This window comes from Falco biarmicus, chromosome 5 (assembly GCF_023638135.1).
Source record: "Falco biarmicus isolate bFalBia1 chromosome 5, bFalBia1.pri, whole genome shotgun sequence".
NCBI classification, from domain to species: Eukaryota; Metazoa; Chordata; class Aves; order Falconiformes; family Falconidae; genus Falco; species Falco biarmicus.
Window position 1 is genome coordinate 7,571,713 of NC_079292.1, and position 26,482 is coordinate 7,598,194.

At 40.4% G+C, this 26,482-nt stretch overlaps 1 protein-coding gene across 3 annotated transcripts in view; it reads right to left on the minus strand.

Annotated features, from left to right (window-relative positions):
- Window positions 1–26,482, minus strand: part of PLXNB2 (plexin B2) — a 267,942-nt gene that overhangs the window by 177,977 nt on the left and 63,483 nt on the right. For all 3 annotated transcript variants that reach the window (XM_056339913.1, XM_056339914.1, XM_056339912.1), the window contains exon 3: window positions 7,468–7,655. The gene's annotated coding sequence lies outside the window, so the exon portion shown is untranslated. The remainder of the gene's footprint in view (window positions 1–7,467; window positions 7,656–26,482) is intronic.

Below are 26,482 nucleotides of genomic sequence, written 5' to 3' on the forward strand. Positions count from 1 at the left end.
AACTGGGGAAGGGAGAGTGAGCACAGGGAAGGAACAGCTTCACCTCAGAGAAGTACTCCAAGCTCATGTACACTTCACTGTAGTCCTTTCTTGGGACAGAAAACCCATTCACCAGTAAATTTATTAAATATGGGTGTTGATGAAAGACTGTGAGAACACTGGAAAAAAAATGAAGTAGGCTGTGAGTGCTGCCAGCAGTCCCTGTTTGCACTGTTTTCTCCTCCTGAAGGAGTAGCCACTGAAGAGCAAAGTCACATACCGTAGGCTGTCCTTTATCAATATACTTGAACATCTGCGTTGCATCTACCCGGGGCCAAAACAAACCCGTGACCAGCGGAGGAAGGCTCTTCACTACAGCACCATTTTCCACAGCCCTTCTTCTTTATGAAACCATATTTATTGGTATGAACCAAGGTACTGCCAGCTGGCAAGACACAGACATTAACAACCCATATGGTAATCTCCTATGCATAAAAGGGGAACTTGAAGCCAAGATTTTACAGTATGATTAATGATTTCTGGGTGCACAGTTCAAGTTACTCTGAAGAAATGCTGAGTTTGGCTTCTGGAAGAAAAAAATAATTAATTAAAAAAAAATTATCAGGCTCCTTTAACAACTCTTAAGCTAAACCAGCTTTGGGTTGAGGTACCCAAATCACTGGTGGTTTTGGGATGGTTGCCACGAGGCCTTTGAGAAAGCTACCTTGGGAAATGAATGAAGCTGCAATACATCACATTTAAAACCTGGCGTTCTCACTTCACATTGCTCTTTGGTCTTTGCCCAGCCAGCCTTTGGGAGCGGGTTAAAGGTACATGTAGAGATAGAAAAATACAAAGGTCTTTCCAAGGGCCCAGGCAGGCAAGTGAGTTTCCATGAGGTAGGCAAGGGTATGAGCCCACAGGTGTACTACAACAGCCCCAGTGCATGCTCTTACCCTATGGTACACATGAGGTATCCTACCGGGAGCACACACATGGTGGGTGCCATCGCCATCCCTGCCGTAGCTCACCCCACAGCCCGCAGCCTGTGCTTGCACCCTCAGCACCCATGCAGCCATTGTCATGTGCTCTGGCATGTCCTTCTTCGGGGCTGAGAGGCTGACTGCCTGCCCTGCTGGTGCTCCACGCCCCATGGCAGGGCTGCCACAGTCACCTCACCCGAGAGGAGAGCTCGCCCCCTTGAAGGAGTGGGGTGGGCTTGGATTGTCTGTGCTGTGTGACATAAGACAGACATGGGCAGCTTAGGGCAGCTAATTTGCCATCAGTGACTGTGAGGATTGGGGTCCAAACCCACCCAACAGTGTTTGGTTTTGGCTAGGCCACTGTGTGGTTCTCATGCACCACTGATCATTTAAACATCAATCATTGTTCACTCCGTGCCACGACAGCTACAGCTTGGTCTTCACACAGGTCTTCTCTCTCTCTGCTCTCCATCTTTGCTCCCCAAACCCAAGACTGTGCTTTGGCCTCCTGCTTACCTTCAAAGCAGCTGCTCCTCTCTGAGCCATCGACCAGTGTGGATGGCCACCAGATGCATTATCTAAGCCAGCAGCCACCCTGGCTGGACTCATCGAATATGACAGCTGCCCTTCAGCAACAGTTCAGTGGTAGCCAAGTGCCCACTTGGCCACTGGGTTGACCTCCACTACCTTTGCTTCCCTGATGGACTGGGGCCCCTGAGAGAGCTGATAAGCCCACCTTAGCTGTGCCTCTGGAATGGACAGGGATAAAGACCAGGTCCTTTTTCATACAAACCCAACAGATAAATTGGCATAAAGGACAGAGGGAAAATCTAAACAGTGTTAAGAGTCTCTGTGCAAAGGCTGCTGAATCCCACTGAAAAATGATGTAAGGGAGCATATGACAGCTAGGAATAGTTGTCTCAGCCCACTGAACTTCAAGTCTCCCCCTCTTCTGACATCTAATATGCCACCCCCCAAATTGAGCTCTGTGTGTAGGGGCCATATGTGATAGCTATGCTGGTTAACCACTCCAGGGATATACCTGCACCAAAAAGATGCTGACAAGAAGCATGCAGGCCACCTGCTCTATCCTGGCACTGACTATCAGAAGGCAACAGAATAACATGCTTTTTTTGTCTTAATATTTAACTGGTTTTAGACCTTTGACATGTTTACAGCTCAGCCTAAAACGCCTGATAGGCATCAGTTTGTGTACTAGGCACACTGGACCCATTCAGCAGAACCTAGTTTTACAAGTGAGATGAAGCTCAGCCTTCTTTCCACACTCACACAAGATATACATCCAGACTAAAAAAAAAAAAAAAGAAGCAATGCTTCACATCATTTTGCTAACCAAAGATGCAAATCAAACGGCACTGGCAGGCTGTTCTCCTGCACTGGCAGGCTGTTCTTCCTCAGTTCTGTAAAGAGTTTCCATGCAGAAAACCTCTCATGTGCCTGCTGAATTCTTTCTTCCACAGCATTCTGTTAAAAGTCTCAATTTGGAAACAAAAGAAAAAAATATAGTACTAATGTACTAGCTGTTTTCATGTTCTGGTCAAGCCCATCATAGCCACAATACCTGTCGTGCAACTATCCACCAAAGAGAAACTTAAACTCCATGGAATTACTGCTACAGCGTTGAAGTGTGTAAGCTGCCAATGCATTCAGAAAGTTAATAGATTTGTTTATGGACTAGACAAGGCTTAATTAAACCAGGCAGCTCTGAAGAATAGTAAATCCTCTCTCCTCCTATCTTTCCCTCCCCCTCCTTTTTTTCCCCCTAAAGTATCTTTCTCCTAGTGGCTTTCCTCTTCCTAATAATCCCATCACAAATGACAGATATGTTATCAGTCATCACTGGGATTTGACACGTTCTTAATACCTGTCATGACAGCTCTGAAGTCTGCATGCTACCCCATTGTATTCCAAAGCATTTGCAGGAGGTAATGGACACATCAAGTAGCAGTCAATGGCTCTGCTTTATTGGACTGCTGAAGGCTTGCAATATAGAAGTAGACGCTTAAAAAACCCTAATCCATAATTATTTGAAGGTACGCACAGAATAACTAAATATAAAACAGCACAAATGACTTTTGCACTCCTATGCCTATGATCATCTTGGCCACATTTGTAGAATTTATTATTATATATTTATTGCTAAGAATGCTTTAATATTTAAGAAAAGGTACCAGTACTGGTAATAGTGAAGATCACCTTAATAATCCAAGGTCTTCATTGAAAGGTTCAAAGTATTATACCCAGGCTGGTAACACGGTATTGCTATGCCCATGCAGGGTCTCTGCTGGTTCCTTAGGTCTCTGCTTTACCTTAATAAAGAACCTGATGCAGAAGTGAGGTACAATTCAAGGCTAGAACCAGAGCTGAAATCAGAGGTGAACACCTGAACTGATATGAAGACAATGGGATTGTGAAGTGTGTCATTCACAGTAACTGTCAATACTTTAAAAGCAAAGACCAAATATGAGTGTAGTAGAACATGAGTTTGAAAAAAGAGTGTCTCCTTGACGGGGACACAAGGAAAAGACAGCAATAAGGACAAGGAGCACCAAGGTTTTGTATGAGTCCATTCCTAACTCCTGCTGATTTCTGTCGACTTCTTAATGCCGCTAGTTTTGTTTTCCTTTGTTTGGGCCCTGAAAAGAGCTGGGACAGATACAGCACTCCACAACACAAATTCAGTACAGAACTCTCTAAACAGATGTATATTCTTTTAGTCAAATGCTAGTATTACTTCAGATTACTCTGGTCACCTGTGCGCATTAGTTTTCAGGCACAAAAATAAAATGATTTCTTACTGTAACATTTCTTTGGAGCCTTAAACTTGCAGAAGACTTTCAGTTTCGCTGAGCTATTGCAAAGCATCGTATAGCCAGTTTCTGTCAATGGCATATGAGCTGCATGACACATTAGTAAATGCAATAGCTTGTTGTTCTCAATGCATTGACAGTTTTGCACAAAAGCAGAAAAAACACCCCCAACAAAAACAAAAAACCCACACAGATTAGAGACAATGCAGCCCTGTGCATGCAAGTAACTTAAGGCCCTTTCAGCAAGGCAATAAAGCTAAGGCAGAATTGTGAGCTGGAGTCAAAAGGAAGTGTCCCATTGACATAATGAGCTTCAGAGAAGGTCTGGAGTGAAGATGACAGGCAAAACACATTCAGCCACCTAAGTGACTGCATGTCCTTTAGTTAAAATTTTTAACCAGTACTAAGGGTCTCAAGGGATTGTTTTAATCCACATGAAATTGATGAGAAAACTGGGCTCTTTTACAGTGCAGTTTTATTTAGGAGAAATGCAAGAGTAAGTCTTGCACTTGTAAAGCACTCAGGAGCAAAGTGATGGCATTTGTAGAGGGGGGGATGTTGCTCTCAGAATGCAGCTTGACAATGCAGCAAGCTCTCTTCCAGGGATTTAAACCACTGCAATAACAGCACTGGTCAAGTATAAACTCACCCTGCTCGCTGAAGCACTTTCAAAAAAGCTAAAAGGCTACGTTTGTATCAGTAAGCTTCACACCACATCAGCTACTGCCTGTTCTTGAGCAGCCAACATAAAAACATACCACAGACAAACTTGGTATCTTATTTTCTGATCATGATCTTATGCAAGGGCCCGTTCTGGATCAAATTTGTACTGCTGGCTGAGCCTGGGTTGCACAGAGGCAAGATCATGGCAGCACAGCCTCACTGAGAAGTCTTCCCAGCAAGTATTCCCTCCTGGCTGCACTCCAAGGAGCATTACTGCTTCTCCTGCTGTCTACATTCCCAGTTATTCCTTTCATATACCCTCTCAGCTGTAAGTAAATCAACATGCCAATCCCTTGGGACACATGGCTTAGTTTATACTTAAGACTTGCCACTCTGGTTTGTGCTTTGGACATTGATTTCCATTGTCTCAGCTATCACTCAACAAAAGGGCATTTAATTGCTGTCTCATTTAGTCTGGGGGAGAGGGGGAGAACAACTTTTACCAGCCCTCTGATTGATGGCAGCCATTACACCTTCTAGCACAATACGGACTTATTAGAAGGGCGATTTACATGTGCAGAGTTCATTGCCACACAAGTGAATCAGACTTGCAGCTACGCTTACTTGAACAACTTTAGAAACAAAATCTTCACATTAAATTAATTCGCAGAAATGCCACACTAGCCACCCATTTAAAAGGAAAACTTGGAAGATTAATGAAGTTTGAGCAAAGCTCCTAGAAAGAAAAGAAAGTTTAGTGGAGATCTTAGTTTTTGTTTCTCTTTTTGAACACTACCATGTAGGTGTTTTAATGGTTGTAAAAAAAAAAAACAACACACACATGCAAAAAACCCCCTCAACCAACCAAAAAACCAACACTGATTTATACTTATTTACACATGTCTAACACCAGGAAACACTTCATATCTACTATGCATCGAAGTTCATAAATACATACTACAAAAGGTAATGCTGAAAATTCCATAAACTATTTTCCTCTCTTGTATGAGCATTTCTACTTTCTTTGTGATAGAGGAACAAACAAAATTAATACCCACATTTAATATCCTCCAAGTTCTGTGCATCAATGAGCCACATACTCCAGTGTTCAAGCCAAACTGCTGACAGTGGATTTTTAGTACTTGGCTCATTTTATTAAAAAGCACAAGCACGCTAATCTTCCTTTCAAAGGAACAGAGCTCAAGAAACAACTACATCAGTGAAGGCTTCTTGATATATTACTTTAATCAGTCCAGTTACGTGAAACTTGCATTAATTTCAGTAAAAGTTTGATGTAGCTTGATTCAACTTATCAAAACATTTAATCATTGCAAAATCTAAGAACAGGCATCTCTTAAACATCAGACTTTCCAGACAGACACAGAAACAAGCTGAGGTACTGGGTATTATCAGACACGCCTTTGTGCATTTTTTGGAAGATTCACCATGGGAGAGGCAGATCAAGAAAAGCCAACTTTCAGTGAGGCAACAATGTACAGTCAAACACGCAAGCACTCACGCTGCCTCAGGTGTGAAGTGCTAATCCTGGACGGGCAGAGGCTTTCTGAAACCATGTTAGCTATATCCACAAAAAAAGTGGTTCTAGCTATTTTCAGAACATATCCTGTGTTACTCACATAACTGGTTTAAAATTCCACAGCAGAATTACTCTGCTATTACTTGCTTTCAATGAGTCCACCTTTACTTTCACATCCCCCATAGGACCCACCTTTGCTCCTTAGTGATACTCATTTTCCCTGATGAGTATATGTGAATAAGCTTAAATAGTGGCTATTTTCATGCTTTTTCCTAATTTCAAAAAATCTTGATTTTAGATACGTAAATGAATGTGTGAAGGCAGAATGTGCTGTTTTGTTTTAGAACAGCTGTCTTCACTTTTATTCATTCTGCAGCTCACATGCACATAAAAATGTATTTTGACCCCTCCTTTTCCCATTAGTTTTTAAGGGGAAGTAAAATGTAACACACAGAGGCATCCAAAAAAACCTCCCCAAAACCAACATCTAAACAAAAACGCTCCCCAACTGGCATGCAGCCAGATACTAGCTAAACGCTAGAATACACTTGTTTCCTTAACTTGCCTCTGTATATTTTATTTTCCTTTCCCACTGTTTAATTTCTCTTTGGTGTTGGGCTGGAGACATATTTCTCTTGCTGGAAAGGCTAAGTGCTATCTTCCAATAAGGACAGTCTATGGACAATTATTAGCGATAGCTGAGATAATCCCAGCGAAACGCCTTGCCTTCCCCTCCAGGCTCACGCCAGGCTGGAACCTGGCAGCTCCCAACAGCAGCACTTCCAGGAGCATCGCCAGCACCAAGCAAGCTGCCAAAACAGTCTTAAACCACTTTGCAGCTAAAGAACAGACTCAGAGCCATGTCTGTGCCACCCTGTCAATCTTTGCTTCAGGACTCTTTGGCCACTTGAGGATAAAGAAAATTCTTAGTTTGAAGGAGGTTTTACAAGCTGGTTTCGGAGAAGCCTGTCAAGTCAACGTGTGCTAATCAATGTGAACAGGTCCTGATAAAGAAGTTGATCGAATCTCTCCGATCATCCTCAGAGACGCAGTCAAACACGTGCACCTTCAAGATTCAGGTCAATCACACATCTGCTCAGCATTCCCCTGGGAGACTCAGAATGTAAGTGCAAAATTAGGGCAAGCACTAGCACAGCAGTAGGCTGGAGCATCTTGCTGGCAGAGACACAAACCTGCTCTTCTACCCACCACACCATCTATAAATAGGTTTATGAATACAAAACCTCTGCCAAGCTGTTCGGGGTTTTTTTTTTTTTATTTGCTAATTTTTAATGTCTCTTGAAAGATTGGCTCCTAGAAGTTTTGTCTCCATTAGTAGTAATAAACATTTATTATATGCTCCAGCAACATCTGAAAGTCTTGATGAATAGCAACAAATTTGTCTAGAAAAATAGAATATAATTTCCCATTTAAAAAACTCCAATGCATTATATAAAGGTAAAAGTGAGCTTACCTGAAAACAAAAATTTCACATGAGAAGTCTGCGTGCACACTGCGGCTTGGGAGAGAGAAACCAACTTCTGCTGGGACTTCAGGAGGAGATGAGGCAGTGTCAGTGTTTAGTCTTGTTCAGCTGTGCTCCAGCGGGTACCAGGCAAGCCCCAGAATGGAGCCCTGGGCTGTTCCCCTTGCTCTTCTCACCTGGAACAACAGGACAGGCTCTCAGCATCCTCAGCACAGGACTGATGCAACTTTTTGCATTCGAGACCCAGCGATGGATGTTTACACTGCCTGACTGCTGGAGATTCAACACAGCCTTATAAAAGGGGAAACTAATTACAGCTGTCATTACCAATAAGCATGGTTCTCTGTTTTTCTTTACTACAGGTGCCCTCTCAACTTAAAAGGTCTTGCGGACACGCAAAACACTAGAAAGCTATTTACAAAGCATCCTAACTCTCCCTTGGAGGGACCACTTTTCTAGAAGATAATAGTAGACTCATAACAAACTTACTCAAGCTCCATCTGTGGCAAGAGCACTTTATAGTAAGAATTGACTTTGAGCTGCCAGTGGCTGGGTGACCAAATCAACCAGTGCTAATTTCAAATAGAGGCATTAACCAAGGACTTAAATTACCTTGTACTTTCACCTAGTACCATTCTCTTGCATCTCCCTTTTTCCCCTTTTCCTCCCAACCCTTACATAGTTCACCATCCATTTTCAAGGATGGATGCCTAAATGAAGCCATTTATTAAGGCTCAATTTTCAAAAGCAATGTCACCTTGCAGTTTCCCTTCAGAACTTTACTTCTAGGGGCATATTCTTAAAAAGCCTACATCTATACTTATTTCAACTTTCTGGGGGATAATTGAGTATGGCAAGTATGGTTTAGCCTGATAAAATTTTTATTTCCATCTAAAAATAAAAGGAAATGCATAGTAAAGAACTTCTTTCCTCAGCCTCCCTTTCCCCCCCCCCCCCCCCCCCTTCTGAAAGGTGAAGACAAAGGAGACATATTACAATTCAATTTTTTCCCTTTCAAAAATCCCAGGAAACTCACCATCATATATTTAAGTTTTGAGCTATGTGGACTACTAAATACTTCATATGTTCCCAGCAACCTGATCTCACTGGCCCTGATCTAAGCAAGGTGTTGGGCTATATGACCTCCAGTGGTCCCTTCCAATGTAAGTTATCCTATGATTTATTCCAAAGGGAACAAAGACTTGTTTGTACCTCTCAGTAATACAACCCAACCTTTTTTCATGTTTACCACCATTTTTACTGTATGCATATTTTCCAACATGAAGTCTTTCAGTAGTTCAAATCTATAAGCATTTTACATATGAAAACTCTTTAACAGGTACTTTTAACCTTAAATTAGCAGAAGTATCTTTTCACATGTCACAGATTGAAAGGATTTAACACAATTAGGTAAAATACCCTGGAAAGAAAACTAAGAGAATGCATCTTAAGTCCTCTGTTAGGTAATGCTAAGGAAGGGCTTGGCAGAAAAGAAGACCCTAAGCTGCTGGTATTTACTGTAGAGGAAGCACCAGCTTCACAGTAATACATTTTCTACCTGTGATTCTGAAGTCAGGACACTATTTTTAAAATCAGCCTGAGCTTTTGTGTCACATGCAGCTGTCAGACCCATCTGCAGCAAAAGCAGTGGGACCCCTTGCATGCACACCTCTCCCTGCCACCACAGCCCTCCCAGTAAGGCCTCCTTTCTCCACTAAGGGAAAAGGTCACACACAAGCCTCCATCTCTCTTGAAGCATCCCGCAGCCAGCTCCCAGCCCTGAGCTCTGGCTGCCTCCATAATGTCCATGAGCCGAAACTTTTAGCTGGCTGGCAGGTTTACTGAGCAGTAAAACCTGACTTTTCAAAGAGTCTCTCTCAGAAGACAGACTTTCTTAGGATTTTTTCCCTCCAAAATCATTAAGCATATCTGTGTTTCTTGATTAATACTAAACCCAAGAAAAACTTCTGTAATGCAGAAAGATCTCTTTCTGTTTCTCTGTGTACCTGCTCTCATTAGAGAGAAATAGAGACATTATTTAATACATGAGATATCCAGGAATAAAGTGCAAGAATTCCAGTCCTAAAACATCATAAAGACAGGATACTGAAAAAAAAAGTAAACATAGTTTTTAATCATTAAGGTGAAGGAACGCCATGTGAGGTTGGAAAGTTCTCCTCAAGTCCAAAATTTCTCTTGGTCTTCAAAGTCTAACACTCCCATCATCTCTGTCCTCCTCTGCCTTCTCTCTTCTCCAAGAACTGCAGATACTCTCTCTCCAAATCCCAACCAGCACATTGGCCATCACTCTATCACTGCTACTGCTGCAAGGGAACACAGAGGCAAGAAAGCGGTAATCCCCTCAGAAAACCACTCACATAGGTCTACGAAGCAAGGGGATACACACGTTCTTTCTTCCTTTGTTTTTCAAGAATCACAGGTACTGCTTTATTCTAATAAAACTATTTCAAATAAAGAGACAGCATCAGTTTTAAAGCTGAGCCTTAGCCTCAAGCAGTCTAAAGAGACTGTTAGACACAGAGGACTTTTTTTTCCAATACCCCCATAGTTTACCTCAAAGCTTATTGTATTAAGTGGGAATAGTTGAGATGCAAAGTCAAATTTAAACACCCTGGGAACAGCTGTACTGATGCGCAGCTGGCAAGCAGGTCTGCTGCAAGGATGCGGTTCTGCACATGAAGTCCCACGAGAGTGGGATTCCTAATAATGTGTAGTAACCAAGGCATGGAATTGAAATTCGTTCACGAGTTAGCTTCCAGCAGCAGAGAGAGGAAGTTTTGTTCACTCCTCTAGAAGGAGGACAACCAACACTGTTCAAATCAAAGCCTGGATCCACAATCCTCTGTGCTTAATTAGAGGATCATGAAGAGCACAAAATGGCATTGGACACAAAAAACCGATCATTTTTCAAGTAAATTTAGTGAAGTGAGCACAGTTACATTTACAAGCTACTCTCCTCCATCCACCCTTTTTTCCTTGTTAATGATACAGAGTTGGCTGCAGATGCAACAAAACCTGTCAGCCAAATGCAGCGTGTCTTAAAGCAAATCTTGCCCATTATTCCAGCTGGCTAGATGAAGGTCGCTGACACTGCTAACACCTCTGACATTGTATAATCAATTGCCAGCGTTTACAGAGGAGAAAATACTATAGCTCTTTTCAATTAATTTTAAGCTAGCTCTCTCTGATAGCCAAAATGTGAAACATGAGGCAACCTAGCAAGCCAAATATTAGCAAGATTAGTTTCTGGCAGCCAATGCCATATTCTGTTTGTATATAAACAATTGTAGTTTATCCGCCTCTTTAAACTAACTGCAATATGAATCATCATAAGGACAGCAGCAGACAAAACAGCCAAACACTTGTAGCTGAAGAAAAAACTCATTTAATTCTCAAAGCAACTACGCATATCAGACTATCAGCAGGTTGCTAACACCAAATAGCTATTTGAGAAATCTAGTATTTTGTGGAAGAGACTCTTAGAAGAGAGGCTGGCCTTTACCTGTCCCTTCAGTGCTGGTAAAGGATGACAAAGCTTTTCCCGTACACTGCACATTCATCCTGTGCCTGCTTTCATTTTCAGGACAGAAACAGTGAGTGCTGCCTTTTAAACTATTCTTGCATTGATTTTTAACAAGCTGTTATATTCCACTGCTATGAGTGAGGATGGAGAGCTAAGGAAGAGATTTTCAAACAATACTTTGTAAACAGTCCACAAGTCCTGTCTGATTTATAAACTGCCAATGCACTGGATGAGTTCATGAGCTGGGAAGCCCTGGTTTTGACAGCACTGCGCGCTTACCCTATGGTTCAAAGCAATAATTTTGAATTAATACGGCGCCTCAGAGAACATGGGGATCTCCAACTGAAGGCCTCCTGAAGACCTGTATTTCTGTCAAAATTCTTGTTCTTGACAGTTCTTCTCATCCTCCAGCTCCTAATTCAAACAATCACTCAGTTCTTGCTTTTCATAGGAGCTGGTTGCTGTACAGTGTAATGTTTGTGTCAAATAGAAATTTCAAAGGCATTCCAATTTCCACAAATAATTGTCATTAGGAGAACAAAAGAAAAAAAGGATGTATTTTTGTAAGAAAAGAACCATTTCCTGATGTTTAGCATAGGCTGGATAACGGTCACGGGCAGCATCTTGGCTCAGCAGGCAAAACTAGTAGGTGGTAAATGAGAGTGCTGTGGAGGGGACAAATCTTCTTCCAGGGGGGAGAGGGGGCAGTGCCTGCTACAGGAGGCACCCTGACGGCAGGAGATTTATGCATCCACTCTTGTGTCAGTCTAGGAGGAGGGAATCATGCAGGGCCAGCTGCAGGGGTGTGCGCTGCTGTCGGGAAAAATTAGAAGTCTAGCAATGAACTATAAAGAAGGGAGAAATGACAGGGTGAATGAAAACCCCATGATAAACCCATTTAGGCTCTCTTCTCCCCAGGATGAAAGATGCAGTTTAATCTCTTTGGCATCCATCCTGACAGAGTACTGAAACAAATATGCCTAGATATGCACAGGCGCACGCCCCTAGAATGTGCAATGACAACGTCCACCAAAAGGTTCCCTAACTGCAAAGGATACTGAGCAAGAGTCCTTTTTTCTGCACATTTAGCTAAGTTCTGGGGAAAGATCAGAGCACACCAAGATGCTTTTGATCAGAAGAAATCTCACCTTCTGCCAAATGCCGTCTTTGTGTAAATACCTTTGAAAGAAAGTTTTTCCCATTTGAATACCTCGGGGGAGTGGTGGGTGAAAGGGAGAGGAGTGAAGAGATGACCAGACTGTAAGACAGTGAAAAGCAACCGAACTAAGGCTCTAGTATTTCACTTATTTGACCAAAGAAGAACTTTCCAATTTCATGTGGCATTCCTTTGCCCAAGAGAATTTCTGGCTGTGTCAGGCAGGTCTGCATAACTTCTTGTCCTGTTTAAGGTAGAGGTATTTTTTTTCTCCTTCATTAATACACTCACAGAAATGAAATATTCCAAATATTTTTTCATTGTGTTTGGTAATAAAAACAGAGTCAGGCTCTTGGGTCATACTGGTATTGGCTAGCAAGGGAATAGGGAAAGAGAGGGCAAGGAGTGCAGTGGTCTTTAATACACTCCCCAAAGCCCCTAGTTACAATTCTAGTCCTAAGCCTATAAGGGGAAATGTTTGGTAATTTTTCCTTTTGCTGGACCTGACCACTGTTAAAGTCTGGTGGAAACCCCTCCTGGAATGCTAACGCCTTGCAGAAAGCCAGATGGTACAAAATGGGAGCTGCCTGGAGGACACCTTCCTGGTGGAGAAGGGAGGGAGGAATGTACTCTGATACTTTATTACGAGTTACACATAAGGACCCATGGCAGTAGCCACATTTTTTACTCAGGCAGAAGAAATACATTTTGCCCAGAATGCCAACATGGTAAATTAAGCCACTGTATGTCCTTCAGTATAAGCTCTTCCAGACACAGTTTTATGAGAAAGTTTTGTTCATTTATGAGTGTGAGAATTAGCAAAAAAAACCCCAACAAACCACCACAAGACAATTCAATTGTAAAATTCTTCCTTTCCACTATACATACACATTCAGAAACATAGGTATTTATTTACTTTTCTTTAAAAATACTTAGGTATAATTTTATTATTTTTTGGCAGCCGTTTTATAAGTTTTCCTAGTGTCATCATCTATCCAGTGTAAAAAAGATGCTATCAGGTGTCAGATTAAGACACCACTGACCATATTCATAACTACTTGGTGTTATACAAGTGCTTACACCTGTACAGTGTGGCTTTAACAGCTTTGAAAAAACACAAACACTCAAAAATATAAAAAAAGCACCCCAAACTGATAGTCTGGGAGCTTGAGACAGTGATTCACTAACACCATGAAGGTGTAAATGTGGTACTGAAGAATGTGGCCCTGTGATGAACTAAATTGGAAGTTACCTACATGCATGGTAGCTCAAAGAATGTAACTCTGAAGGCCACTGTTTGATCAAAGTTATGTGAAAAACCACAGAAATAAACCACAAGTTTTTACAGTGAGTAACAGAAATAAAACTGGAAAATTCCGAAACTACAAAACCATATAATTGTCAAAGTGCGAACAATACTTCTTACAGCTACACAGCTATGTTTCACTTTTTTTTTTTCCTTAAAGAAAAAAAGGAAGGTAAATGTGTAATATTAATATCAATTCAGGAAATACTTTCATAGTAAGATATCAAATATATTATGAACAGAGCGAAAAGGAACACAGTTATTTATCTGACTTGAAAACAGCACAGTGTCAAGTTAATTTAAAATTCAATTTCAGTTTAAAGCATTGCAAGGAAGAAAGAACCCTGTGTATCATAAGTTGTAAATTGAAATCCTGGCTAGGTTTTTGTCTGTCAGCTAGTTGTGTATCAGCTATAAAGCCAGATTGCAAGCGCTTCTTTTAGGAGATTGGGCTGCAAGTCTCTCATAAAGTACGTTCGGAGAAGTTTGTCATTTAGTATGCCCAAAGGTATTTTATTTAAACTTTTCTCACAGTCCATTATTTAACAGAAAGCTGGTGTTAAAATAACCCAGAGGTATCTTCTGAAAGGTACAGTATGGATGCAAAAGCACAGGGGGTCTTACTCTGTGGAAGTCCCCAAGAAGGTCTATGCAGTATTCAAATAAACATATCTCTTACAAAATCAAATAAGCAAAAGTAGTTTGTCTGCAAAAACAGCTTTTAGGGTGACATGATTTTTTTTTAAAAAAAAAAAAAAAAGGAAACAGGTGTCGTCATCCCCCCCCCCCCCCTTTCTAGAAAACACACCCACACAAAAATGCTTCATTAAAATTCCAATAAAACCTTGAATATGATGGTTTGAAGGAAAAAGCAGAATACTTTCCCCAGTTTTCTGGGATGAGGGATAAATAAATCTGATGGAAATGACATTTAATATGCCTCACAACTAAAAACTGAATGAAAGCCTCCTCAGATTTGGAACATACTATAAAAAAAAGTGACCCAAGGACAACAGCTGGGCTTCCAATCTGCCCCTTTCCAGCTCCAGGAGGTTCCTGCAAGGTGCAGCAGCCAGTCTGATCAGAAAGGCAAATTCTGCTCATCAGCCATCAGCCACTAATGACCCAGCTGGCCCACAGACAGAAACAGGACTGAAAGGGCACTGAAAACCTGCACAGATTAAGAAAATAAATGTATATCCCTGACCTCTGCTCCTCCAAAAGGAAGGCAAACTGCCATTTAACAGCTGGGGCTATTTTTATTTAGTCACACGGGCCCTTAAACCTCCTTGTACAAACACTTTGCAAAACCTCAAAACCTCACTGAAGGAGAAGATAAACACCTTGGAAAGCTTTGTTTCTGGCAAAGTAGAACTTAAGGTGTGAGCAAATTGGTACTCAACAATGGGTAATATTCAAGGACATGAAATTTATCCCCACTGACACATCCACAGCTGGGAACCAGTATGAACAGCTTCCTTGTGCTGATCCCAATCACTTCTGTTTTGAAATGGAGGGATGTGGAAAACATTATTAGAGGTGACAGAAAAGTGTTTTCTTGTTTCAGTAATGCCTTTTATCCCATCTTTGAAAACTACATAATTATGTGTAAGTTTATAATAAATACCCATTATATATAATTACATTTACATTTTTCATAAAGCAATAATTTCTAAAAATGCTGGAGGATTAAGAGAAGCTAAGGAGGGAGGAATTTGATACAGCACGAGATGGAAAAGAACCTGTTTCCCCCTCACTTATGCTTTTTTTACATACATCTGGGCTTCCTCCTGCTCCCACAGCAGAGCACGAGACTGTAGTTATGGCCTGTCTCCACTTCCCACTGAAACCCTCCCCATTTAAATGATGGCCTTTTTGCCTTACCATGCGTTTTTGGACCTCCAGCTCTGAGGTGGATTTTTATAAACTTTTGCTGGCACGTAATACGGATACTACCACCACTGCACCAATATTTATACACGTGGTGTTACAACAATATACCATCTGCTTTGATGTACTGCTCTTTCCTTGCCTCCCACTCCATCGGAAATCACAATGGATGTTCAGCAGTGATAAAGAACCCTACTGACATCATCAGTATGCAGTGGCATCGTCAAAAGGTTTCAGTCTGAATTACTCAGTGTCCTTTGCAGAATGGCCAAAACAAGCCTCAGTGTTGCTTAAATTTCTGTGGAAACTAGGAAATATTGTTTAATTAATTTTTTTCCCACTGAAATAACCGAAATTTAAAAACAGGCTGCATCTGTTACCAGGAAAACCAGGCCGCAGCATGCGGATGTTGCATACAAGAGGATACAATACTTGCTTTCTTTCCAAGATATCCTTTATGCAGCATGTGACTCTCTATACTAATGCTACTCTTTATTAAAACTTTTTTGGTTGCCAGATGTTGTGCAACACAAATAAGGAGGACTCGAAGCTGGAAATGCCAGCTGCTCCTAGGTATAATCTGCCATGGGACTAAAGCAGCCTGAGACTGGAACGCTCCTCATGTGATGGAGGGAGCCTTCTGTGCGGAACTTGAGGCTTCTGTTTCTTGCCAGTTTGATGGAGGTTGGGAATTCAAGGTTTACTGAACACTGTAGCACTGTTTGATGGGCCCAACCAGATTGCAAAAGTGAGAAGAGATGATCAGACGCAGACACAAAACGTGATGTTTTCAGACTAAGGCTTGCCATAATAAAAGGTTTGGGTAACGTGATGAAATGCTGCATCAAACACTGGCCCACAGCGCACATAAAAGAAAACAGCGGTGCAGCAGACGAGCACAAGCAGGCTAAGAGTTTGCATTTCATTTTCGATCCCTTCATCTTTAAAAACTAAACAGATCGCTTTAAAATATTTTCAAATGTTTCAAATGTTCCCCTTACATTCGGTTTGTACACAAATGATAAAGGAACTGCAAGTGTTCCAATATTACACTAAAAGAATTTTAAAAGTTGTCTCCAAATTGGAAGTACTTCAGAAAAAAAAAGAAAAGATATATATCAAAAAACCCAAATATATAATCAACTTCTTTGAAGTCACTTTCCACTCCACTAAGGCATTTATACTAATTGGCAAGTTTCTCATTTCATCTTTTCAGGCACAGATCATTTCTGAATGACTGAGATTTAGGATACACTATTTTAATACTGATGGTGTACTTAATGAGATCAGATTTTAATAAGATTCTAGGCATTTATGCTCCAGAAAGTCTTTGACTTAGGGGTATATTTTTACAAAAAAAGGAAGGTGGGTATCATAGAGTTTTCTGTGTATCATAGAGTGAGCCTGTTCAGATCATTATAATCACCATTTGTAATCCTATTTTATGTATCATATGGTACAAGCAAAAACCTCAAAAATATATCAAACCTTTATACTAAAAAAGCCTGCAGGTCCATTTTTTTCCCCTGTTCTCAGCATATACAGAAAACTCTCAGTAAACAGATGTGCTGTGGAGGATAATAACAAGTAACTTGTGATTAACTTAACCAGATCTAATTTGACCAGCAAAAAGCTTAGCTATTTCCTAACTTGTTTATTGACCACTAACAGAGAAACACTTCAGCATCTGTGTCAGGACTGATATTCTAATTTTACTATTAACACTCCTTTAATCTGTATCCTGCCTTCAAAATACATAATGATGAAAAATAACTTGTGATTGCATATGTAGAGGTGCCAATAACTGCACAAATGAAGCAGCAGAATTCTTATAGCCAATAAGCATATGTAGAGCTACTGCTGGTTGCAAGTAAGACTGCAATGTGTCCAGATGTTAGACTATATACAGCTAAGCATGAAGGCACATCATCTTTTAGTAGTATAGCAATTTCAGCCTTGTGGTGATTTTCCTACAGAAATACAACCGATTAGTATTCAATTTTGAGCCGTACCAGAAATGGTCCTTCAATAGTTGCAAGCACCTTGATCATTTACAGCAGCTTTTTTAAAGCAGCTAAAATGAAAAATTTAAACAGACAAGAATGCTTTATTCCTGCACCATTCCCGAGTTTATTCCGGCTCCTGTTTCTGTGCACTTCTCTCCTTCACTTGGGCCCCATCCAGGCCACCCTCTCTGGCAAGAATCCCTGACCCACATTTGGAGGACAACTTGGTGGTGGGCTTCTGCAGTTTAGAGCAGCCAGCCTAAGATCACCTGCACCACTGCTCTCTCCAGGCTAACGGCACCGAGGTCTGTATAAAGCACCGCTTGCTCAGAAGGACAACACAAAGAAAAGTGTGGCTGTAACAAGGAGTTAATATATTAGCATTGCTCACAAGGAGTCATGTGTCTCCTGCATGAAAAACCCTGCAAGGGTTTCCCTGCCTGCTCAGCTGTGAATTGAGACTGTGTCTGGGAGCTGTCATTTGCTACAGTTTGAAGTTCTCTTTCTGCAACTTCAATGAGGGTAGAAAATATTTGTGGCTCCTCTCTAGGAAAAACTGTCTTCAGAACCTACAGAAGGTATTTTATCACTTCACCTACTCAGCCTGGAGCACAAAGCCACAGACAGCTCAAAGAAAGAGATGCACATGCAATCTGCCAACACTACAGTCACTGAAGGTGCTGTATATCTCCAAAGCATCTGATGTTGTCCATACTGATTTTACCTGCTACTCTGATTGAGGGAACTCATATTCTACAGCTATAACCCAATTGTTCCCTGCAGAGAGAACTGAAACATAAGCGTAACTGAGTTTCTGTACGTTCCCAGCAGAGTCTTCCAAGTATTTTCCATAGGTTTAGCTGATTGAGAAATTAGTTAACTATCTCCATCTTAACTTTTCTTTAAGATGCCAAGGATAAAAGGAGACTTTGCTCCCACCAGAAAACCTTGTGTGTGTGCAGAGCTTGTGTCAGTGCTAGTTGCTATTAAATCCTCAGAACTACACTGCGAGTCAGCCTGAAGAGGTATCCTCCTATCGCCAGGTATTAATCAGTTCACAAACACTGTGTACCCAGGAAAGGGAAAGAAACTGTTTCTTATGATACAGAATTAGTGCCAGGATATAAAAGTATTATGCCTGCACATTATTATTCAAGTTCAAACATACCCTCACCTAATCTAATTCTGAAAAATAGTAGCTTCAGTTACAGACTAAATACTATTGAAATGAATACTAATAAATAGCCTCCAAATAAATAAGAGCGAGATGTTTTTGTCTTTGCCAGGGAACTATTACAGGGGTCTTACATGCAGACAGGATGGCATACCACGATACAGAATCCATCACTGCCACTTAACATACAACTCTCTTGTAACGTTGTGTTAGGAGACAGAAAGTCAAATAATCTCTTTCGCTCTGATGAAAGCATGAGGAAGTTGACTCGGATAAAAGCAGGGAGCAATCTGTTTAAACAGCTTGGGTCCGAAGTTGAAAATTAACAAAATCAATAACAAATACAGACTTGCTGCTGGAGAATCTGCCTTGAGCATGACATAAAAAAACAGGATGAAATATACTACAAAGATATTTCATGCCAGAATATCCTATATGTGAAGTTCATGTAGACCTTCAGCTGTTTTAATTTACATTTGTTTATTCATACATAAATCTATACAATGCCCATTGTTTGCTAGATATGATGGCGTTAAAGAAGCTTTTGGCTAATGTAGATGTAATGAAGAACAGAGTAAATTGGTAGTTATTAGAAAAACAAAGAAATAAAACAGATAGCGAAAGCCCTCAATATGTTCCCACTATTTAGGCTCCAGTCTTTGGTGACACAATACTGGCACGTACCTATTCAGGTCACGACTTTATCTGAACTAGTGATGCATGCAGAGGGAACACAAATACGCCTGCATCTTGCTGTCACAAACCAATTTTTCAAGAACTGGCCATTCACACCTTTGGGAAGACACATTCAACAAGTCCTCTCTGCCTTTTTAAGGAAAAAAAATAAAAAACATGCAATTTATGTTAGCAAGGTAGGAGAAATAATATCTTCCCACTCCATACATGGAAGATTCAGCATTAATACCTGTACAGAAGTGAACAGAAATGTTGACAAAATAGGTTAACGCTGAATCTGGATTTGGATCACTGCAACACAACCTTTCAATGCCTCAATAGTTAAAGGCGTGAAAGGAGCTGCAAAGAAAGTAAACATGGTCTTTAGCTGATAAACGTACTCAGAAAAGAAAGCAAATCCTAAAATAATCACTGCAGGCTTCTGAGAAAAGATATTAAATGTTCATGGACATCTACACAGACAAACTGCAAAAACTCCCCCATTAACCTGCCTGAGCTCTTCTGAAGTAAAAACAATCCAAAACACCCCAAAGTACCTTTCAATTTCCAAAAATGTTTTCTATATTAGTCAGAGAGAAAGACCAACAACAGCTCACGTTACCTTATAGTGAGGGCAGGCAAATGTTTAGAAGCAAAACATCCAAGTTTGAAGTGTGTCTGTGAACACAGATTTTACTAGATTCTTTAAAAATGCAAAATTATTGTCATCCTAACGACAAGAAACACACAGCACAAATCACCGATTTTATAACTGACTTCTTGCTAAAATTCAAGTGAAGATAGCTTTGCAGATTTTTATGCTCCTCATGGAAAGGCCAAAATTTTCCAGAAGGAAGAGGGAGGCTGACAACATATTAAGCTAGCCAAAATAAATAGTTTCAGATTCTGATTCATCAAGCAGAATACTGTGAATAGTATTTATATCCCTCTGTAGCAAAAAAACAAAACCAGAACAAAAATCACATTCCTTGAACGGTCTTTGCTCTTCCTAAAGATTCAGAGGGGCTTATGTTGATCTGCAGTCCTGTGAGCAGAGTGACTTGGGGTCTTGTGATTCCATTTGTCATGGAGCTCAAAGCATTTGAACAAAACTCATGACACCCACCTGGCCAAGAGTTAAAGCAACCCTTAAAACGGAATGAACCTTCAGGGTTCTTGGGATGGCTACAGGCCCATAAAAAAACAATTGCATCATGCCCTAATTACTCCAGCTGACTCGATGCATGAACTGGGATCCCTCTGCAAGCATTTCAGCACATTCTGTAATATGGAAAATTAAGGTGTTGTATTATCTTTTCCAGATTTGACAGCAAATTGTTCTACATAGCTCATTTAAAATAGAGCCACTATAAAGAGAAAAGAACAAATTATAGAGGACAGGACATACGGAGAGCAACTTTCAGGTATAACATTGGACTGTCATATATGGCTCTCAAAAATGGCAGCACTATATTCCTGCTGCACTATTCCTCCCCCCCCCCCCCCCCCCCCCGGAAATTAATCTAAGTTAATTTCAGTGAAATAAGATCTGTTATTTTCCCTCAGTAAGTAACACCACAGTTATTCTTGCCTCCTTGTAAAAATGAGCAATCTCTGCAGCAGATGATCTATAAAGTTTCCAACTTTCCTGGGAGGAATAGTATTTTATTGTTCAATTTGGTTTCTCTATAATATGTATCTCGGTCTTCAGTAGTGATGTATAAAGGGTTTTGATCAAGCAGTTTAATATTGGGGAAAGCAAACTTGTATTTTATAGGGAAAACATACATACAAGGACACAAACATCAACACAGATTTTTAAGAGGAAGCTGCAGTTTCCTATATTCATATGTATCTCTTTATATGTACCTTTATTGTGTGTGTACATACGCATTATAGATATGCTAGGAATAGCAACAGTAACTCTGCAGGGTTGTCTCTTTCTCACTGTAGACTTTCCTGGAATTCAATCAGTTACAAGGACAGGCAAACATCTAAGACGCTGGCAGGTAGCTGCTCATCGTTTAGGCAAAGCACATACTGCTGGCTAATTTCATGCCAAAACATAATCATAAAGACTATATATTAATTCAATATAAACTGAGGTTGGCAAGCACTTATGATAAAGTGCCACACTGTAACATAAAACACAATAGGTGGTTGTTTACATTTCCACACCAGGCTGTAAAGAGAAGCAGCTGAGGATCAGAGATGTCCCCTCAGCAGCCCTGGCTAGTGGGCTGCCATTTCCAACACAAGGGCAAATCTGCTGTCAGGGAGGAAATGCTGCAGCTTGCCCAGCTGCATCTGCTCAGATTTGGGAGTCAAAGCCTTACACAGAAGACTGGAATCAGAACTTTAGTGAAAAGCAAAGGCAAAAAGCACTAAAGCATGTTTGCAACCTTGACTGCTAGTCCTGCATCTGCAATAACATCATCCCTTCTCCCCATTCCTGAGCCACTGTCTGGGAGACTTTTCTATTCTATGGCATTCCTTGCAAGGTTTTCATTCCACTTCTGTACACAAAGACCTTCCCAGGATGTATTTGCTTTCTTAACTCCCTAAAAAGATATTGCATGTCTACTTTGCACTTTTCAAACTACCTTCCCCTCATTTACAGCCCAGTTCCACAGCAAGCTCTGGGAGAGTGCACTGTGCTTGTGCCCTAGAGATGTCTCACATGGGCTAGCACATTTATTTATGGATTGCAATGCAATCCTGTAGCACAGAGGTAAACAAATTAACAACCCAGTCCCTCCAAAGACACCTGAAGACCTAAAATTAGTTTCTTGTCATGAGAGCCTGCCAGCAGTTAAACTATCCAGCTTTATCACCATAATTCAACAGCAGACTTCTTTTTATACAACAGGATGAAAATAAATCCACTAGTAACGAACATTCTGGGATGCATCTGAACACAGGAACTGGCAGATAAGAGCATAGCACATCTATTCAGCCAGTGCACTGAACTCAGCATTCCTGTGGTCAGAAGCACTTTGACTCCTCAACCTCTACCCCAGTTAAATTTCTCTTTTGGCTTCTCTGTCATGACTGTGGGGCAGGCAGCAAATGCATTGGCTTCCCCAGGGATGGTACAAAGCGCAGCTGCTCCCTGGTGACACGCAAGAGGAAACTTGGGCATTTTTTTTCCTTTGAATCTCAGGTCAGATCTACAGGTCACCCTACGTACACAGGACTTCAAGTGGAGGTCAGCAACTTGTCTGTTGCACGTAATGAAACTTGTTTTACAAGCTTGTCTAGGCAGTAAATAATTAAATATCACTTCTCAGACTGAGATTTTCATTGTCCTGAGTTGCCTGACAATAGGATTTTTCTCAGTCTGGTTTGTTCCCAAGCAAATGTGAAATTTGAAAAAAGCTACCACTGATAATTCTACAAGAACCACAAAGCAACAAGAAGGGTTCAACTACCAATAGCTTTTATGACAATAATAACAATTTCTAACACAAGTTCCAAAAGTATACCCAGGTTTCCATCAGCTTGTTGGCAATGGTAATGTTAACACACAAACACAAAGCATTCTGCCTTTGTTTTTATGATAGCCAAGATAAATCCAGAGGCAGGTCTGAACTACAGTTTTAAATTCAAATCAATTTTTTTTCTAGTCAGAAATACATGCAAGTTACCATAAGAGTATCTGTAGATACTTTCCTAATCTGGAAAACTCATTAACCAAATAAAAGTATTATGCGGCTGTAATTCCATGTATTATTTTAAATTATTCCTACTGTTTCACAATATATTAAGAAGCACCTTGAGCTCACAAAAAGTTACAAACTCCCTGAATGAGCCAGTACCATGCAAACTTTTCAGATGTGGGACAAACCTATTTTGAGGATCTGAAATCCAGCATACAAACTAGCAAAGTATGTGCCTGCCTCCACCGTAACAGCACTTAATACAGCAGCCGCCTTGCAATGTCCAGTTGAAGAACATATCCATGTTTTCAAACCCATAAAATGCAGTGTATTTTACTCTGCCCCATACTGTATTTTTTTCATAAATAGCAGACACCCCACATTAGGTTTTGAAGAAAAGAGCAGAGATACCTGAAAGCTTGCTTTTGTGCAGCCAGGTACAGGACAGAGGTACGGATATGGCTTCCCACTGATAAATAGGGTCAGGGTTGTAATCTAAGCAAGTGGATTCTTTTACTCACTTGTACAACTGTCCCAAATTCCTTTCAGGCTGTGGTAACTGTTCCCAAACTCCGCAAACCAAAGGGAGAGGAGGAAAGGAAAAAATCTGGCTCTCGGTACAGTTACTCTGTTAACTGAGTGTGGACATAAACAGACATCACCTTTTAGGGTCATTCCTTCAAGGTATGTTGGGAAGAACATTTCTTGCCTTCTGGCTTGGGAATCAGTTAGAAACAGTACTGGGATACAATGAAAGGAGTGCTTGCTCACACAGACTTACACCAGAACAGCTAGGCCAGTGCAAATTTGCAGAAGACAAAGGTAGGATTTCAGCAGTGCCTCAGGATCTACTGATAAGACAGAAACTAACTAGATACTGCATAATTACCTTGCTCCTTCTCAAATCATCAAGCTAGATTTAACTACCCAAAATATTCTACATGCCCTGAAAAAGGCCACAGAACTAAAAAAAATGTACATTGGCAACTAGGGCAGAAAGATTTGTATCAACAAACCTTTAGACATGAGACTAAACAACCTAGCATTTGCATCTGCAGAAGGGATGCAGAAAGATACGATCAAGGCCAAACAAAAAAAGTAGCTGAGAGAAAGTGAACAGAAAACTAATTTCACCTGTATCTCACAATATTAAAAATTACAAGGTATTCAACTGCTCACCAGAAAACAATGTGCAAAAGGTGGTTCTCCACGCAGCCATGTTCTGTGCCACAAGTCAAAAGCAGAAAGGGATCACTAGGAGAACATACAACCAGGTCCATCAAGAGCTAAAAACCAAAACAATCCCAGTGCAACCTCTGATCCACTAAATTCTTAAATTGTCCATTGTCAGAAGCTGGTGGGGGCAATGTATGCGGTGTACAGAGGGATCATTTGTACAGTACTTGGTTCCTGTGCTTGCCCTCGTAGTTAGTTAATCCATGTAGATACTTTACTATGTAGCTCTTTGATACAACTGTTCTTACCTTTAATGTTTCTTTGCTTTTATTTCTAGTATCTCTCATAATTTCCACACACAATGTAATTTACTTAGAGCACCAGATATTCTTGCATGACAATTCCCAACATCATCCAAAAATGGCTTCATTATTTGCTCTCTCTTGTGTTCAAATCAGAGAAAGTTTTTGAAAGGAAAATGGATGCTCAAATACAGAGCAGGCACAGAGTGCCCAATTCAGATGTTTGGTTTGGGGAGAAATTTTATTAATTTATTTATTTCAATTAAAAAAAAATATTGAGTATATCCTTCACAACTACAGTATTTTCACAATGTCTCTTAAATATTTTGTATTTCCCTTGTGACATAAGAGGACGATATATAATTTAACTCACACCTGATGTGATGAAGGAGGGAGATGTTACGCGTTACTCTCTCCTTATTCTTCTCCACCTATTTTTGGATGTTTCACTACTTGTGTGCTGCCTTGCTTTTAGTCTCAACATTTGCACCATCCTGACCAAAAGATAATATTCATAGAAGGGAAATGTTAAGCTGCAGTGCTTTAAGACTACACTGGGGTGGGTGGGGGGTGGGTATGTGGGCAGGAGGATCTTAAATACTCTATGACACTCCCCTTAAAAAAACCCACCCTCCTAGGACAGCATCACCAATGTCTCCCTAGCACCCATCACCTATTTAACACAGACAGTTTACCTGATACCGATTACTCAAACTACCTTCTGTTTCTACAGCAGAGCTTAGCAATTGTGATTGGTGGCAGACTGAGAACTCCAAAATTAAGTTCCCTCAGAAAAAATCCCTCAGAAAGAAGTGACAAATCTGCATGTACCCTGTTAAGCTGCAACAAGTGATTCCAATAATGAGTGTATGTTTACCATGTAATTACTGTCTTTCTAAATCCCAAAGGAGCAGTATCTGAAGACTTATGTAAAGTATTAAAGCAGTTTAAAAAACTATCTGAATGCATACTGAGTTATGAGCCCCTAAAAAAATCCTACTTACATTTCAAATATGTGTATTTGAGCTAACCAGCTTATAATGCAGTACACCGAATGATTATGGACTGCTGACTACAAAAAAGCGATCTGTTAAATTATTTTTATGATTAAAATTATAACAATTTCTTTCTTAGGGCATGCTACCAGTTGTGCAGGCTATGATCTGAATAAGGAACAGCATCGGCCGATCCACTGATGCCGCAACATTCATATACAATTCCACACATGCACTTTGGGCTCAGGGTATGGTACAAGGTACCTTTAAAGCTGCAGCCCTGAAGATGGTTCAAGGTCACCATCAGCCTAAGTGATTTATTGATGATTATCAATTATTCACTACGATAAATACATACACTTTTGCTAATGGCAAACCACACACATTGGATTCTGGCGTTTCTGTATTTATAACTTACTTTTCTTTGAAGACTGAATCAGCCTGAAGTCTCAGGTAAAACATTTGGAAATTAAAGAACCTCCTTATCCTTCAGCCCCTTTCCTGGATTTGTAATGATACTTAAGAGATTTCTAACCACTCTGCAAGACAGAACAGCCATGGTACCTCTTCTTCCTTTCCACTCATTGGAGAGAAAAAATGTATGGAATGTATTTAAATAATGCAGTTGAACATTTTATAAGCAAAACCCCCTTCATCATCTTGAATTACTTATTTGTAATGAGTTACTTGTTCAACGCTGGCCAAAATAAAGTTTATCCACTTACAAAGAGCAAATCGAGTCAGAACTCTTCGAATTCTATCTCAACACTGTTAATCTCTTATTGTTCATTCAGCATGTTAAGAGAAAGGAAGCTGATTTTAATTCATTTATCAGAACCGCAAAGACTAGATTGTTCTGTTATGAACAAATGCTTCAAAGATTTTCTGCCAGTGCTGTTTCCTCTCCAGCTGGGAATAAAGTTTTCCCCCCTATTAATACAAGTCAATCATTCTCTGCCTCAAATTAATCTTTGAAGTTTCCAGTGATCTCAATGTTCCTTTCATGAACACAGATTTCTTTTAAGTACATAGGAATTCCTTTTTATTATAAGATATTTTAATTCATATTTGTTGATTAAGTTTAGAAAACTTGAACTGTAAGTTTCATATGACATGTACT